This window comes from Hyla sarda, chromosome 2, assembly GCF_029499605.1.
Source record: "Hyla sarda isolate aHylSar1 chromosome 2, aHylSar1.hap1, whole genome shotgun sequence".
Classification (NCBI taxonomy): Eukaryota; Metazoa; Chordata; class Amphibia; order Anura; family Hylidae; genus Hyla; species Hyla sarda.
Window position 1 is genome coordinate 397345566 of NC_079190.1, and position 17111 is coordinate 397362676.

Sequence of the window (17111 nt, forward strand, 5' to 3'; positions counted from 1 at the left end):
TGGTGCATTCGGAAGAGTTCTGAGGGCGGGGGGTGAAATTGTAGAGTAAACACTTCTTTTGTCATCAGAACCCCACGAGTATGGAATGGATGAGCAGTAGTCAGGGACTGTGAAGACCACCAACGGAATGAGGAATGAGCAAGACCAGGTGGAAAAAAAGGATTACAGAGGATGGGTAGGAGGGGAGGAGGGCAAGATTGTAAGTGAAAGCGAAAGCGGACCAGTCGCCAAAGGGAAAGGGAATGAAGAGTGAGAAGAGAAGAGTAAGGGACGTATTTAGCAACAGGTTGAGTAGACCACATTAGGGAAGAGAAGGAGTGGGGAGAGATGAGAGAGGATTCGAGGTGAACCCAAATGGGGGTATCGCCATCCGCCAGGAACCAGGCCATCTGTCCTAGTCTGGCAGCATAATAGTATTTTTGGAAGTTGGGGACGGAGATACCACCTAAACGCTTATGAAGGTACATTACATTACGTGCTATGCGGGGGGTCTTGGATTTCCATATAAATCTAAAGACATCGGACTGGAGGGACTTGAGATCGGAACTGGAAGAGTGCGAAACAGGTATAGTAGTTTAGGCAGAATCACCATTTTAACCGTGTTTATTCTTCCGATCCATGATAAGTATGGCCTGTCCCAAGAGCGGATATCATGTCGGATAGATTTGTATAGGGGCGGGTAGTTCGCACCATAGAGGGAAGCAACCGCCGGGGTTATACGAACACCTAAATAAGACAGGGTAGGCATTGGAGGGGGAAAGTTAAAGTTAAGGGAAATCAACTTTTGCGTATGGAGAGGAACATGTATATAGAGTGTTTCAGACTTAGATGGACTAATCCGGAGGCCCGAGCAAGTCGAGAAGTCTGTGAGTAGGCGAAACAGGTTAGGTAAAGATGTTAGGGGGTGTGTCAGGGAGAGAAGGAGGTCATCGGCAAACAAACAAAGTTTATGATTAGATTAAATGTTTAATTAATCAGCTCTGGTCTTTGATCTCTAAATATATGAGCTCGCCTTTCTGAAGGCAGCTCTGGTAAAACACGTTTATCTAAGGGTTAATTTGGTGACTTGCTTGGACTAGTAGTGGATACCCAGAGGTCTGGCGGCTTTAACCCTTGCACCATCACACTCTCTCTAGCATCTTGGCTGGACTGATAGGGTGTGATCGTGACGGTAAACCTAGGCAATTTGAAAACTCTTATAGCAAACAGCAGCCACCTATTCTAAACCTCCATTATCATGGGCAGGCCGTCTGGTGGCAGTGAAAAAGACAGTACTACCCAAAATTCAGTTTAGTCTGCGTAATTTACCTTTTTTGATACCTAGGTACATGATTAAAGCATTGCAGCGACAACTCATGCAGTTAATATGGCAAAATTGTAAGGCACGAGTACAGGCCAGAATATTATATCCCCCAGTTGATAAAGGGGGGAGGGGGGTGCCCAGATTTGCTGAAATATTATCATGCTACATTATTGGATCAGTTGCAGCATTGGTGGCGTAACGATACCACTAAGCAACGGGTAGAAATAGAAACGCAGCTAGTATCGGAAAACTCCCTAAACAAGGCATTATGGGTCAAGAGAGTGAGAGAGTTTACACATAGTTGAGTACCCGACAGTGGCAGGGGAATATTATATTTGGAGCCTCCCAATAGATAAAGAAATCCCCCTGGGAATAATTCCATCTCAGATCCCAGATTCTAACTATAGGTAATGGGGGGGACCAAGGAATAATCACGGTGGCGGATATGATGAGCGGAAGAGAAAATCTCCTCACCTTGGAACAAATCCAAAGGAGATATAACTTATCGTCCATAGACTTTTATAAATTTCTCCAACTGAGACATTTTATTGATTGATTAAATCTCCCAAGGAAAATTCAAATCTCTCCGTTAAATCAAATATTCCTTGGGTCGAAGTTAGTCACCAAAGGGATATCAGAAATTTATCAAGCTCTGCTAGGAGGGAGCGAATTATGGCCCCTATGTGTCAAATAGGAGAAGGATTTGGGGTAATGCATTTGTATTAGGCTCTAAAATTTCTAAATGCGCAGCTCATCTTGAGACTGACAGGAAGCTACTATATAGGTGGCATCTAACTCCATACACAATGTAAAAAATTAATCCGGGATTTCAGAAACTTGTTGGTGTTGTAATTTACACATAGGAAAATTCATACATATGTGGTGGGAGTGTACCTGTATCCAAGAAGTATGGAAGCAAACTGTCCACATGCTATGTAAAATAATAGGTTATATAATCCCCTGGGACCCTGAAGTGGCCCTTTTAAACCTCAGCTTGGACAATTTACCACTAGCAGATACAACAGTAATAGTCCACTGTCCAACTACAGCCAGAAATAAAATAGTGGCGAAGTGGAAGGATCCAGGAGACACCGGGGATTAATAGTATAATTAATTTGATACACCATAATTGCCTTATGGAATGGTCTATAGCTACTGCAAACGATAGGCTTGCCCATTTTACGAAAGCATGGTCTAAAATGGTTAAAATTTATACCATTGATACCTAAAATCTAATAATCTTCTTTCTTCTACCCTCCCCTCCCCCTTTTTTCCCCCCACTCAACTATCTCCTTGTGTAATTTTATTCTTCTTTCCGTCTCATTCTATTCTTTCCCTTAGGATTTTTAAGGGAAAATATTCTTGGAATATTGTGTGATGACCTACGAGCAAAATCAGATTTGACTAGTTTGTCTGTATATGTATGAATATGTAAATAAAAAAAGTTATAAAAAAAAAATTGCAGGAAAAAGGAAAAAAAAAAATAGATTTTTAAGTAAGAGAAAATTACAAATCTGGAAAACATTTTTTGAAACCAATTGGTGGCAAGAGATTAATCTCAGAGTTCCCCTCACTCAGGTTTATGGAACGGACTGTTGCAGAAATTTCTACAACTTAACCCCTTAAGGACTGAGCCCTTTTTCACCTTAAGGACTCGGCCATTTTTTGCAAATCTGACCACTGTCACTTTAAACATTAATAACTCTGGAATACTTTTAGTTATTCTGATTCCGAGATTGTTTTTTCGTGACATATTCTACTTTAACTTGGTGGTAAAAATTTTTGGTAACTTGAATCCTTTATTGGTGAAAAATCCCCAAATTTGATGAAAAATTTGAAAATTTTGCATTTTTCTAACTTTGAAGCTCTCTGCTTGTAAGGAAAATGGATATTCCAAATAATTTTTTTTTTTATGCACATATACAATATGTCTACTTTATGTCTGCATCATAAAAATGATAAGTTTTAACTTTTGGAAGACACCAGAGGGCTTCAAAGTTCCGCAGCAATTTTCCAATTTTTCACAACATTTTGAAACTCGCTTTTTTCAGGGACCAGTTCAGGTTTGAAGTGGATTTGAAGGGTCTTCATATTAGAAATACCCCATAAATGACCCCATTATAAAAACTGCACCCCCCAAAGTATTCAAAATGACATTCAGTCAGCGTTTTAACCCTTTAGGGGTTTCACAGGAATAGCAGCAAAGTGAAGGAGAAAATTCACAATCTTCATTTTTTACACTCGCATGTTCTTGTAGACCCAATTTTTGAATTTTTGCAAGGGGTAAAAAGGAGAAAATTTTTACTTGTATTTGAAACCCAATTTCTCTCGAGTAAGCACATACCTCATATGTCTATGTTAATTGTTCGGCGGGCGCAGTAGAGAGCTCAGAAGGGAAGCGTCAAATGGTTTTTGGGGGGCATGTCACCTTTAGGAAGCCCCTATGGTGCCAGGACAGCAAAAAAAAAACCACATGGCATACCATTTTGGAAACTAGACCCCTCGGGGAACGTAACAAGGGGTAAAGTGAATCTTAATACCCTACAGGTGTTTCACGACTTTTGCATATGTAAAAAAATAAAATAAAAAAAAATTACCTAAAATGCTTGGTTTCCCAAAAAATTTACATTTATACAAAGGGTTAAAGCAGAAAATACCCCCCAAAATTTGAAGCCCAATTTCTCCCGATTCAGAAAACACCCCATATGGGGGTGAAAAGTGCTCTGCTGGCGCACTACAGGTCTCAGAAGAGAAGGAGTCACATTTGGCTTTTTGAAAGCAAATTTTGCTCTGGGGGCATGCCGCATTTAGGAAGCCCCTATGGTGCCAGGACAGCAAAAAAAAAAAAACACATGGCATACCATTTTGGAAACTAGAGCCCTCGGGGAATGTAACAAGGGGTTAAGTGAACCTTAATACCCCACAGGCGTTTCACGACTATTGCATATGTAAAAAAAAAAAAAAAAAATTTTTTTTACCTAAAATGCTTCTTTTCCCAAAAATTTTACATTTTTAAAAAGGGTAAAAGCAGAAAATACCCCCCAAAATTTGTAACACAATTTCTCCCGAGTACGGCGATACCCCATATGTGACCCTTAACTGTTGCCTTGAAATACGACAGGGCTCCAAAGTGAGAGCGCCATGCGCATTTGAGGCCTAAATTAGGGATTGCATAGGGGAGGACATAGGGGAATTCTACGCCAGCGATTCCCAAACAGGGTGCCTCCAGCTGTTGTAAAACTCCCAGCATGCCTGGACAGTCAACGGCTGTCCGACAATACTGGGAGTTGTTTTGCAACAGCTGGAGGCTCCGTTTTGGAAACCGTGGCGTACCAGACGTTTTTCATTTTTATTGGGGAGGGGAGGGGGGCTGTGTAGGGGTATGTGTATATGTAGTGTTTTTTACTTTTTATTTTATTTTTTGTGGTAGTGTAGTGTTTTTAGGGTACAGTCGCACGGGCGGGGGTTCACAGTAGCTTCTCGCTGGCAGTTTGAGCTGTTGCAGAAAATTTGCAGCAGCTCAAACTTGCAGCCCGATACTTACTGTAAGCCTCCGCCCATGTGAGTGTACCCTGTACATTCACATTGGGGGGGACATCCAGCTGTTGCAAAACTACAACTCCCAGCATGCGCTGACAGACTGTACAAGCTGAGAGTTTTAGTTTTGCAACAGCTGTATGTATCACTGAGTTTGTGACCTTACTCAGTGTTTCAAAACCAGTGTGCCTCCAGCTGTTGCAAAACTACAACTCCCTGCATGTACGGTGCATGGTGTAAGGTGACTGCTGGGAGTTGTAGTTCGCAACAGCTGGAGGCACACCGGTCGTGAAACACTGAGTTAGGTAAAAAAAAAAATGGGTTTCACAACCAGTGTGCCTTCAGCTGTTGCAAAACTACAACTCTCAGCAGTCACCGACAGCCAACGGGCATGCTGGGAGTTGTAGTTATGCAACCAGCAGATGCACCACTACAACTCCCAGCATGCACTTTAGCTGTTTGTTGTAGTTATACAACAGCTGAAGGTACACTTTTCCATAGAAAAATGTGCCTCCAGCTGTTGCAAAACCATAAGTCCCAGCATGCCCATAAGGGAATGCTGGGAGTTTTGGTGGTCTGCCTCCTGCTGTTGCATAAGTACAGCTCCCAGCATGCCCTTTTTGCATGCTGGGAGCTGTTGCTAAGCAACAGCAGGAGGCTGTAACTCACCTCCTGCTGCTGCTCCATCGCAGGACTGTCCCTCGCCGCCGCAGTCGCTCCTGGGGCCCCGATCCCAACATGGACGCCGGGGATCGGGGTCCCCAGCACCCGGGGTCGTCTTCCCGCACCCGCCCTCCGGAAGAGGGGCGGAGCGGGTGCGGGAGTGACACCCGCAGCAGGCGCCCTGATTGATCGGCCGGTAATCCGGCCGACGAATCAGGGCGATCGTGAGGTGGCACCAGTGCCACCTCACCCCTGCAGGCTCTGGCTGTTCGGGGCCGTCAGACGGCCCCGATCAGCCAGTAATTCCGGGTCACCGGAGACCCGATTGACCCGGAATCGCCGCAGATCGCTGGACTGAATTGTCCAGCGATCTGCGGCGATCGCCGACATGGAGGGGCATAATGACCCCCCTGGGCGATATGCCGGGATGCCTGCTGAACGATTTCAGCAGGCATCCGGCTCCGGTCCCCAACCGGCTAGCGGTGGGGACCGGAATTCCCACGGGCGTATGGATACGCCCTGCGTCCTTAAGGACTCGGAATGCAGGACGTATCCATACGCCCTGCGTCCTTAAGAGGTTAAACTGCCCCCCTTTTAAATCCACCCTTGATGACCTTGTCACATATATTACTAACTTTTTTTATAGCAATTTTATCACAGATTTTAGTTTTTTTTGAAGTTTGTATTTATTTGCACTTGCGCATTCTGTAATCAGGGCTGCAGCTCCCATGAGGCAAGTGAGGCTCAGGTGCGCTGTTGCAAGGGAATGCAGCGGCCAGGGCTACATTGGCCCTGGCCGCTGAACTTGCTTGCACAGGGAGTCCAGCACACACTGAGGCATTCATTGCCAGGACGGGTAATGTGCAGCTCCAATCCTCATGTATCCTCCCTCTCCTGTGGAGCAGTTCTGGACTCTGGATTCTCCCTGGTCCCACAGCAGAATGATGTGGATGAAGGGAAGGAGCAGGGGCGACGCTGACCGAGGCCTACTCAGCTTCAGGTAGTGCACCCCACCCTTCTTTCACTCCTCTACACCTGTCACCCCTTGTAACCTCTCTGTAACCCCTGGACACCCCTCTGTTATCTCGTACACCTCTGTCACCCCTCTAAACCCCACAGTTACCCCGTAAACCCATCACCCCTGTAGGCCCCTCTGTCACCCATGTACACCCCTCTCCCATGTACACCCCTCTGTCACTGTGTGGGGTAAGGCTGGAGACATTGTGTGTGTGTGTGCTCGTGGGGGGGGGGGCACTGGAGGCATTTGAGTGAGGCTGGAAACATTGGGGGAGATTTATCAAAACCTGTGCAAAGGAAAAGTTGCCCATAGCAACCAATCAGATTGCTTATTTCATTATGTAGAGACCTTGTCAAAAATGAAAGAAGCAAGCTGATTGGTTGGTATGAGCAACGGGGCAACTTTTCCTCTGCCCAGGTTTTGATAAATCGCCCCCCCCTTGTGCGTTGTGGGAAGGCTGGTGGCATTGTGTTTGGAGGAGGCTGGAGTCATTTGTGGGGAAAAGGGGAGGCTAATGCTGGAAAAGTGTAGAGACTAATACTAATATGTTTGTGTTGCAGGTTCTGCCCTGAAGAGTTTTGGCTGGAGCAAATTATCATGACGTCCTGCAGCACGGCAGGGTTATGAAGCGGGCTCAGGAGGTAAGATCGCATCAAACCCGTACGGTCCCGGCTGCTATCAGCAGCCAGGACTCGTGGCTAATGCCGGACATCGCCATACAGGCAGCTGTCCAGCATTAATTCTTTAGACGCGGCAATCAAAGTTGATCGCTACATCTAAAGTGAAAGTGTAAGATTGCCGGCAGCTCAGTCGGGCTGATAGGGACCATGGCGGTGAAAACGCGATGTCTCGATCAGCTAGGACGCATCAGGAGGGTTCCTTACCTGCCTCCTGTGCTTCCGATCAGCGATAGATTCCTCCAAGCCTGAAATCCAGGCAATCGTCCGAACTATAAAAATATATCACTGATTAAACCGCACGGTCAATGGCGCACGCACAAAAAAAATTCCAAAATAGCCTATTTTTGTTCACTTTTTAATACCATAAAAATGAATAAAAAGCGATCAAAAAGTCCGATCAAAACAAAAATTTAACCCTCACAACACCCTGTATAGGGAAAAATAAAGTAATAGGGGTCAGAAGATGGCAATTTTAAATGTATACATTTTGGTGCATGTAGTTATGATTTTTTCCAGAAGTAAGACACAATCAAACCTACGGTATATAAAGCAGGGTATCATTTTAATCGAATGGACGTACAGAATAAAGATAAGGTGTAATTTTTTGCGAAAAATGTGATGTGTAGAAATGGAAGCCCCCAAGTGTTACAAAATGGCATTGTTTCTTCAATTATGTCGCACAATGATTTCTTTTTTTGGTTTTGCCGTAGATTTTTGGGTAAAATGACTGATGTCATTACAAAGTAGAATTGGTGGTGCAATAAATAAGCCATGATATGGATTTTAAGGTGCAAAATTGAAAGGGTTATGATTTTTAAAAAGGTAAGGAGGAAAAAACAAAAGTGCAAAAACAAATAAAACGCTTAGCCCTTAAGGGGTTAAAGAGGTTTTATCATTTATGAAAAGTGACTTGTAAATTTCATAATCATAATTTAACATTCTAATAGGCTATAGATAAATAAAAAAAATTTGCGCCACCAATTCTACTTAGTAATGATATCAGTCATTTTACCCAAAAATCTACGGCGAAACGGAAAAAAAATAAATAATTGTGAGACAAAAAATTTTTAAAAACGCCATTTTGTAACTTTTGGGGGCTTCTGTTTCTACGTAGGAAATTTTTGGGTAAAAATGATACACTCTTTATTCTGTAGGTCCATACGATTAAAATGATACCCTACTTTTATAGGTTTGATTTTGTCATACTTCCTACATAACTACATGCAGCAAAATGTATACGTTTAAAATTGTCATATTCTGACCCCTATAAGTTTTTAATTTTTCCGCATATGGGGCAGTATGAGGGCTAATTTTGTGCGCCATGATCTGAAGTTTTTAGCGGTACCAATTTTGTATTTATCATACTTTTTATTCATTTTTTCATGATCTAAAAAGTGACTAAAAATACACTATTTTGGACTTTGGAATTTTTTTGCGCGTACGCCATTGACCGTGCAGTTTAATTAATGATATATTTTTTATAAATCGGACATTTCAGCATGCGGCAATACACATGTTTATTTTTATTTACACTTTTTTTAAATGGGAAAAGGGGGTGATTCTAACTTTTATTAGGGAAGGGGTTAAATGATCTTTATTCACTTTTTTTTTTTGCAGTGTTATAGCTCCCATATGGGCCTATAACACTGCATACACTGATCTTTTACATTGATCAATGGTTTCTCATAGGAAACCAGTGATCAATGATTCTGCCGCTTGACTGCTCATGCCTGGATCTCAGGCACTGAGCAGTCATTCGGCGATCGGACACCAGGAGGCAAGTAGGAGACCCTCCTCGTGTCCCAGAGCTGTTCGGGATGCCGCGATTTCGCGGCGGACATCCCGAACAGCCTCGAGCTAACCGGCAGTGATTTACTTTCACTTTCGACGCGGTGTTCAACTGTGAACGCCGCGTCTAAAGGTTTAATAGCACGCGGCACAGCGATCATTCCCGCGCACTATTAGCCACGGGTCCCGCCCGTTGTTAGAGGCCGGGCCCGACCTGCTACCCGCATGTCTGGCCCCGCCTTATAGAAGGGGAAAGGACTCAGGACGTACCGGTATGTCCTTGGTCCTAAAGAGGTTAAGGACTTTATTTTTACGTTTTCGTTTTTTCCTCCTTGCCTTCTAAAAATCATAACTCTTATATTTTCATCCAAAGACTAGTATGAGGGCTTGTTTTTGGCGCGATCAGTTGTCCTTTGTAATAACATCAGTCATTTTACCATAAAATGTATGATGCAACCAAAAATATACTATTTGTGTGGGGAAATTGATAAGAAAACTGCAATTTTGCAAATTTTGGAAGGTTTCATTTTCAGGTTGTACACATTACGGTAAAATAGACATGTTTTCTTTATTCTGTGGGTCAATACGATTAAAATGATACCCATAATTACATACTTTTCTATTATTACGCCGCTTACAAAAAATAGCAAACTTTTTAACCAAATTAGTGAGTTTAAAATCCCTCTATTTTGCTGACTTATAACTTTCATTTTTCCGTATAAGCAGCGGTATGAGGGCTCATTTTTTTTGCGCCGTGATCTGTAATTTTTTTTTACACATTTGCATATATAAAACTTTGAATACAGTTTTTATAAATTTTTTTGGGAATAAAATGTTATAAAAAAAGCTGCAATTTTGGACTTTTTTTTTTTACTTTCACTGTATGGGATCATTAACATAATATTTTAACAGTTCGTACATTTATGCACGCGGCGATACCAAAAATGTTCATAAAAAATGTTTATTTTAATTTTTTTTTACACTTTTTGGGGGTAAAATGGGAAAAAAAGGACAATTTCTATTTTTATTGGGGGAGGGGATTTAAAAAAAAAAAAATGTTACTGCTCTGGTCTGCGCGATCTCAGACCTCAGACCAGAGCAGAAGACGCCGGGAGACGGAGGGAGGCAGGTGAGGTGAGACGGAGGGAGGCAGGTGAGGGTATCTCCGTCCATCATTATTGATGATCTGATCCCCGCAGCAGCGCTGCAGGCGATCCGATCGTCCTCATTAAGTGCCGCACTTCTGCAGATGCCGTGATCTGTATTGATGACGGCATCTGAGGGGTTAATGGCGGACATCCACGCGATCGCAAATGTCGGCCATTACCGGCGGGTCCCTGGCTGCTGTCAGCAGCCGGGACATGCCGCGCATGACCCGACATGCGCGGTTACGTATAGAACGTAAATATAGGTTCGGGTGCGTTAAGTACCACCTCACCAGGACATACATTTACGTCCTGCGCCGTTAAAGGGGTACTCCGGTAGAAATTTTTTTTTTTTTTTTAAATCAACTGGTGCCATAAAGTTAAACAGATTTGTAAATTACTTCTATTAAAAAAATCTTTACCCTTCCAGTACCTTTTAGTGGCTGTATGCTATAGAGGGAATTTTTTTTATTTTTGAATTAATTTTTTGTCTTGTCCACAGTGCTCTCTGCTGACACCTCTGTCCATGTCAGGAACTGTCCAAAGCAGCATAGGTTTGCAATGGGGATTTTCTCCTGCTCTGGACAGTTCCTGATAACTGGCCTCAGGTGTCAGCAGAGAGCACTGTGGACAAGACAACAAAGAAATTCATAAAGTAAAGAATTTGCTCTGTACCATGCAGCTGCTAAAAAGTACTGGAAGGGTAAAAATTATTTAATAGAAGTCATTTACAAATCTTCCACCGGAGAAACCCTAGTCTAATAAAACTGTCTAAAAGAAAAAAAAAACTGTCAGCCAATCACAGCGCAGCTTTATTTTCTAAATCTGCACATGAAGAATTTCAGCTGCATTGTGATTGGCTGCTATAGGCAACCTAGACAGTTTTATAAATCAGACCCATTCTTTTTTCTTTTTTTTTTTTAGTATACTAAAGATTGAACAAAACAAATTTAGGCTTAGTGACCCTTTTAAATAAACGCTATCAGAAAATTCTGTATTGTTCAAAGTATTGTGTTAACAATATTTTTAAGGTTTTGCTTTTTAATGTAATTTTTCATGTCAATATTTATCTATAATGCCATTTATCTGTATGCTGTAAAGTATCTCTGCATTGCTTCTAAGGCGAGATGGCGGCCTGTATAATTATATATATATATATATATATATATATATATATATATATATATATATATAATTTTTTATTTATTTTTTATTTTTTTTATTGAAAGCCAGAAAAAAAAATCCATATGTTTACGGATATTGTTTTAATTATAAAAAAATATATTAAAAAAATGCTTAAATCTATCATCTAGCCATGGTAGCATACCTTTGCCAATGGCATTGATACCTTGTCTGACAAGCCTGACTGAGTGCAGAGAAAAGCCCTGGACTGTCAAAGTGCTGGGGTTTGCGTGTAAAGCAACTGGGACCTGACAGATTCTCTTTATGGATACATTCCATATACACATATACCGCATCTGCAGCAGATTACATGCAAACCTCGATGGGTCTTGATAAAATGAACTAGTAGCTGTACTAGAATACACAGCAGGTGCAATACACGTGAATACACCTGAAGAGTATGGTGCCACGTACAAGATATTGATCACCTGTCCTGAGGATAGGCCAGTACTACAGTCATGGCCGTAAAATGTTGGCACCTTTTTCAAGAAAATTAAGTATTTCTCACAGAAACTGATTGCAGTAACACATGTTTATTCCCTTCCAAAAGCTAATTGGACATAATGTCACACCAAACTCCAAAAATGGGCTGGACAAAATTATTGGCACCCTTAACTTAATATTTGGTTTCACACCCTTTGGAAAAAATAACTGAAATCAGTGGCTTCCTATAACCATCAATAAGCTTCTTACACCTCTCAGCCGGAATGTTGGACCACTCTTCCTTTGCAAACTGCTCCAGGTCTCTCTTATTGGAAGGGCGCCTTTTCGCAACAGCAATTTTAAGATCTCTCCACAGGTGTTCAATGGGATTTAGATCTGGACTCATTGCTGGCCACTTCAGAACTCTTCAGAGCTTTGTTGCCATCCATTTCTGGGTGCTTTTTGACGTATGTTTAGGGTCATTGTCCTGCTGGAAGACCCAAGATCTCGGACGCAAACCCAGCATTCTGACACTGGGCTGTACAGTGCGACCCAAAGTTCATTTTGGCAAAATGTAGTCTTGCCTTTTTATGTCTCTGTGTCAGCAGTGGGGTTCTCCTGGGTCTCCTGCCATAGCGTTTCATTTCATTTAAATGTCAACGGATAGTTTACATGGACACTGATGTTCCCTGAGCTTGCAGGACAGCTTGTATATCTTTGGAACGTGTTTGGGGCTGCTTATCCACCATCTGGACTATTCTGCATTGACAACTAAATTTTTTCTTCCATCCACGCCCAGGGAGATTAGCTACAGTGCCATGGGTTGCAAACTTTTTGATAATGTTGCGCACTGTGGACAAAGGCAAATCTAGATCTCTGGAGATGGACTTGTAACCTTGAGATTGTTGATATTTTACAAAAATTTGGGTTCTCAAGTCTTCAGGGAGTTCTAGTCTGCTCTTTCTGTTGTCCATGCTTCGTGCGGCACACACAGACACGAAATGCAATGACTATAACTCTTCTCTCCTTTTTATTTGCTTTCAGGTGTGATTTTCAAATTGCCCACACCTGTTACTTGCCCCAGGTGAGTTTAAAGGAGCATCACATGCTTGAAACAATTTTGAAAGGGTGCCAATAATATTGTCCAGCCCATTTTTGGAGTTTAGTGTGACATTATGTCATACTTGCTTTTTTCCTCCCTTTTTTGGTTTAGTTCCAATAAAAACAAAGGGAATAAACATGTGTATAGCAAAACATGTGTTACTGCAATCCTTTTCTGTGAGAAATACTTCATTTTCTTGAAAAATGTCAGGGGTGCCAACATTTACGGCCATGACTGTATATGTTTTTACTGGAAATCCCCAAACTGAACATACATGTGCAATAGATGGGGAATTCCTGTATTTGGACTTTCATGTAAGAGGTCCAGACATCAACCAGCCCTCGAAGGCAGAAAATAATCACTGAGCACATAAAAAGCTTAAAAGGACCATCATCTATCACTCATTTATCATTCCATCTGCCAAAAAAGGTGCGCACCCTGAAATTTAAGAAAAAAAATACTAGAATTGAATACAGTAATAAAAATGTAATCTAAAATCTTAGAGTAATATTCTATGACATTTTCAGGTCCAACATTCTACTGTGTTCCAAATATCTCCAGAGCTGTTGAAGATCAATTTCCTTACACAGAGCTCCAAATCCACTGCATACCATTAAGGTAAGATAACATTCTGGCTAAATTTATCCAACAAAAGAGGAAGCTTAAGGAAATTTATGTATCCAGTTATATGTGCACAGTATTCAGTAGGCTTCCAAGCTCACCCTACTAGTGGCTATTGGCTGCAACCTATCAAAGAAACTGAGCTTCTAGTGCATTTAGTACATTAAAAGGGGTATTCCAGCCTTATTTATAAACAAAAAAAAACACAAAAACACATCACAATAGTAAGACATACTTACCAAGCCCTGATCCCATTGCAGCTCCTCTTTTCCTCTATCTGGTCCCATTCTTCTCCTTCCTGCTTCTGAGACTTGAGCTTGAAGCAGGACGTGCCCGTTGCAGCCAGTGATTGGCAAAGCCAGCATGTTGTATTCTGAGTGCTTTTCTCAGAAGCAGGAAGAAGAGTGAAGATCGGGGGACTGGACAGAGGCTAATGGGAGCTGTAAGAAACCATGGCTAGTTAAGCTTTTTTTTTTTTTTTTTAAATATTTATGTCCCCCCCCCCCCCCCATATATTGTTTTTTTCTTTTAAATAAACTGGAATGCCTATTTAATCAGCACATGGCTTTGAACCTAAACAGTGCGTGTGGGGCTGTCGCTTCAAAGCCACTAAAGGCGTCCGGGCGTACAGGTATGGTACAGCTACGTGTCCTTAAAGGGGTTCTCCACTGGAATTTTTTTAAATTTTTTTTTATCAACTAGTGCCAGAAAGTAGATTTGTATATTACTTCTATAAAAAAATGTTTATCCCATCAGTACTTAGCTGCTAAGATCCACAGGAAGTTCTTTTCTTTTGAATTTACTTTCTGTCTGACCACAGTGCTCTCTGCTGACACCACTGTCCATTTTAGGAACTGTACAGAGCAGGATAGGTTTCCTATGGGGATTTGCGCGAACTCTGGACAGTTCCTAAAATGGACAGAGGTGTCATCAGAGAGCACTGTGGTCAGGCAGAAAGGAAATTCAAAAAGAAAAGAACTTCCTGTTGATAATACAGCAGTTGATAAGTACTGGAAAGATTAAGATTTTTTTTTAATAGAAGTAATTTACAAATCTGTTTAACTTTCTGGCACCAGTTCATAAAAAAGAAAAAACTAAATGTTTTCCAGTGGAGTACCCCTTTATGTACCAAAGGAAAAGGGCGTACCTGTACGCTCTGCATCCTTAACGGGTAATGGGTTTGTCAGGTAGCATGAATTAATGCTAATGGAAACTAAGTGTTAGAAGAGTTTTTAGGATATTGGGGGAGATTTATCAAAATCTGTTGAGAGGAAAAGTTGCTGTTGCCCATAGCAACCAATCAGATGTCTCATTTCATTTTTAACAAGGCCTCTGCTAAATGAAAGAAGCGATCTGATTGGTTGCTATGGGCAACTCAGCAACTTTTCCTCTGGACAGGTCTTTATGAATCTCCCCCAGTGTCCTAAAAATGTCAATTCAGCTCTGATAGTGTCAGACATTCACTGTAGGGGCACACCCTTCTGCAAAGGGGAATGTTAACAACCAGCTGTAAATTCATACATACATTTCCAGGAGGAACAACATAGAAACAATACAGAGGTTCACATTTACTATGCTTGATGTGCCACGATTTTTGCCACCATATGCGACAAAGTTGTGGCATAATGAATAGGCAAAACGTTTACAATGTCTGAACCAGAAATTGTTAAATTTGTCTAGCTTAAAAACGGTTTCCTTTTTCTTAAACCAAAAGGCTAAGAATCTTCTACGTTTATGCTACAATTAAAAGCTGACTAGACACTTTTTTGGTACATATAAGTGTTGCATTATAAGCCAAGACAGAATTAATGTAACAACTTTTAGACGGTTTAAGAAAAACCTGGCACTGGCAAAAGTTATTTCAGACCATTCACTAAAATACAAATATTTGTTGAATAGACATTTAAGAGAAAAATTGCACAAAAGTCTCAACACACATTGTTCAGTGCCCATGGCCAGTGGATTTCTGCCTCTATTAATAGGTTAATCAGGACAAATGACAGGAAATTGGGTGGGGTGTAGCATGTGATATGTGCAGGAGAGCAAGCGTGAAAATACTTGGGCTGTATATGTGCAGGTATATCAAGGTTTCCATCTTAACAATGACCACACAGTTTTGGGTAGCTGTCTCTTGGGTAAATACCAGTGTATCTACTGCTGTATGTCCACAGTACTGCAGTGTAAACTCCCTTTTCATCCGCAGCAACAGCAGAAAAGCAGAGATTAGGGTCTTTTTGTTCTGTGATTCTGCTGCTTTATTAATTTCCTCTCACATAGCGCCTTGCAAACCCATCAGCTCTTCATAGTGCCAGTCTGTTCAGTCATGGGCACTTTCTCCAGCACTATGTCATGGAATAACAGAGAGGAGTATGTGCTTTGATTGGTGAATGAAACAAGGGAAAGGAAGTCCATGTAGGTGTATTACTGGCAAACAGCCTTAATTCTCATCCAGTCCCCTGTAGTGGAGATAAATGGCTGTGCACCACAGAAGGGCCTCTTAGGGGCAAAATAACAGAAGTGAAAGCAATAAAATCACCTTGCCACCACACTACTAAAGGGTTACCGTAACCTAACCAGGCAGGTTTATTAAAAAAAAAAAAAAACACAACAACATTCAAAACATTGGGTACATTTTAAGCATGGATTGTCCCCAGTGGACTATATCTTTAACCTAGAATGTCTGTTACGGTTTGGTCATGAACTTTCCTTGTTGAGTCTTTGGCCAGCCTTAGGTCTTGAGAATCAAGGCTGTATTAAAAAAAAAAAAAAAAAAAGCATAAACTTTGTATGGCCTATAAACTCAAACATAGATCAGGAGCAAAATGTCCCACATTAGAATCCCTTTTGTAAGGTAAAAAAATTCTGAGCAAGTAAATATGTAAAATGCATTATGAGCAGAATATCAGATCCAATGATGAAACAGACCGGTATTTCTGTGTTTACAATCACCTATGTATTGCACCATCATCCTGTATTACTAGTCAGGCTAAATGACAGTCAATGGGAGAATACTCTACATGAGATTCTAAAGAATAAAACTTTCTTCCAGCAATGTAACAAGTTCCTTACAATTGGTGTTCAACAGTTTTTCCATCACTAAATGTAAGGGGGGTGCTCTGCCCTTTTTCAGTGCGGTCATCTCTCACTGGGAAATTCCTGAAATTATTTAGTTTTGAAGTCAAATGATGTAATACTTTTATGGCTTTTCCTAAAACTGTAATTTTTCTTAAATCATAGGAAAGAAAAAAATGTCCAACATAAGTATAGTTACCTCAACTTCCTCAGTGAGTGGTTTGTCACAAGTCGCATTATTTTTAGCATCCCGCCGAGGAAAATCTTCAGAATCCTGACAACGGAGTATGCTGAGCTGGATGCAAAGCCACTGGGGTTGCCCAGGAGTTAAAAAAAATTATACCGGCTGCAGGAAATGTCATTAAATAAAAATATGACATCACTCACCTGTTAAATCTCCTTCTACTTCAGTCTGTTTACTTCCCAGGAACAATGACATACCATAGCAACACATGACTGCAGCAGCCAATTACTGGCCTCAGTGACAATGCCAGCTTGTATGGCACATAACTATTGTGGTAAAGAGAATATATGATATAGCCAGTATGATAATGGACTGGCAGGTCCACAAGAGCTT

At 41.3% G+C, this 17111-nt stretch overlaps 1 protein-coding gene and 1 long non-coding RNA gene across 5 annotated transcripts in view; one reads left to right on the plus strand and one right to left on the minus strand.

Moving 5' to 3' along the window:
* The window catches only part of LOC130356788 (uncharacterized), a 43090-nt gene extending 26216 nt beyond the window's left edge, over window positions 1-16874 (plus strand). The window contains exons 2-3 of the long non-coding RNA XR_008888999.1: window positions 13369-13459; window positions 16700-16874. This is a non-coding gene — a long non-coding RNA (uncharacterized LOC130356788). The remainder of the gene's footprint in view (window positions 1-13368; window positions 13460-16699) is intronic.
* SMG6 (SMG6 nonsense mediated mRNA decay factor) overlaps window positions 1-17111 on the minus strand; it is a 260985-nt gene that overhangs the window by 120632 nt on the left and 123242 nt on the right. The gene's annotated exons all lie outside the window — the stretch shown is intronic.